We start from the raw sequence: 1,796 nt of genomic DNA on the forward strand, positions 1-1,796 counted from the left end.
GTAATCATTTCGCCATCTGCTGGACCCAACGTTACAAACTCCAAAATGAGTTTATTATTCAGTTCAAATTGTGCTTTCAAGATGGGCCTTTTCATGACATTAAATATTTTATTAGTACCTTAGTTTTTTTTCCTTGTTATTTAGCTCAATATCTCTGTATATGTGAACCATATCAACCAATTTTTGTTATGTTTATGGCAAAAGACTTTCCCCAGCTTGTTGTTGTGTTAATACCTCCAGTTTGCATTTATGATCAGAAAGCTGTTGCTCCTGAGACATGAAAGGCAAAGACCCAATTAATTTGTAGTGTGCATTTTCATTTTCTTTTTTACTATTATTTTTATTATTTAACTATTTAATCTAACCAAATGTATAAAGATATGTATTATCAGACAAACAAAATAATTCTCTTTCCAAATTCTCTGGCAGTTTTTTCATCAGCATTCATTGGGTAAGATTCCTTTCCCCACAAACTTCCCCACCCCCTCGCTATCCTATGTGCTGTTGTTTCTGCCTCATCTGCACTGTTTTACTCACCCATATACCTATTAGTTTCTTTGGCAATTATAGCTACTACCTTTTTGTTAATCACTCTTTTCCCCTTATAATTTCCTTGATCATTCTTTATTTTTTACAGCCAAACCTGTATTTATTAAAGTTATATTTAAAACAAAAAAATGAAATTGGATAAAGTTTTGCTCAACAAAATAACTAGAGAAATATTTAAATCTTTATATTTCTACTCTTCTTTACTTCCTATTGAATTTTTATACTTTTCTCTTTTTAAAAGCATTTCCTTCTAATAGAGGCTTTTTGCTGGGTTATTACTAGTGTTTCTGATTTTCACTCATTGTGAATAGATTTTTTTTTTTTTAATTTGCTATAATGTTCGTGTGCTCTAAAAAAAGAGAAAGAAAGTGAGAAAGCCCTCCCCAGGGAGGCTGGCCATGCCAGATTCCTTCTTCCTCATTCTTTTCTTAGAATTTGGGGCATACATGTCAGTGTGCTTTCCAAGCTGCCGGGTCCAGGACTCGAACCATGCAGACAGCCATGTGGAATCCAGTCACCTTAACTACCGTACCAATGGCTGGTCTGGTAAAATTTTGTTTTATCTTTTAATTTGGTGTTATATATGGATATATATAAAATGTCTTTTCTAGTAAAACTCAAAGTTCAAAATAGTCATGGTTTAGCAAGTTTTCTCATCATGAGACTGATGAGCTAAAGATTTTCCATCCTCTTTCTGTGGTGTCTTAAAAGTACATAGATATTTTAATATTATAGTGCCTCTAGAAAGAGCTCTACTCTCTTTCCAGTTATCTTTCGGAATAAGGTTAGAATGAGGTTCGAACTGCTGGAGGGCATATGTCATTCACTCCTTGTCTGTCACTTTACTAGATTATAGAAAAGAACTTCACTATATGCTACAAGTGAGCTTTTAACCAGTCATGGTACTCTCTCTCTCTCTCTCTTTTTTTTTTTTTAATTTCAATTCATGGCACTCTCTTAACCTTCTTTCTTCTTACATTCTGTGTTTGTCACATAAACTTTTTTAAAAAATTTATTCATTCTGTACATTAATTCACTATACACCATCACAACACACAAATGAATTTTCCATCCAAAATACACTGTGCATTGGCTCAATCAAGCACATCAACATACATGTTCTCAGCAAATAATTTTCTAATTCTTATGTCCTGCATACCTTGCCTTTTGTTTTGCCATCCTTGATTCCCCATTCCCCACCCTCTGCCATGTCCCATCTTCCTCCCACATTGTCCCTGGCATCCATG

The sequence above is a fragment of the Tupaia chinensis genome, unplaced genomic scaffold (genome assembly GCF_000334495.1).
Source record: "Tupaia chinensis unplaced genomic scaffold, TupChi_1.0 Scaffold000503_1, whole genome shotgun sequence".
In the NCBI taxonomy this organism is placed as follows: domain Eukaryota; kingdom Metazoa; phylum Chordata; class Mammalia; order Scandentia; family Tupaiidae; genus Tupaia; species Tupaia belangeri.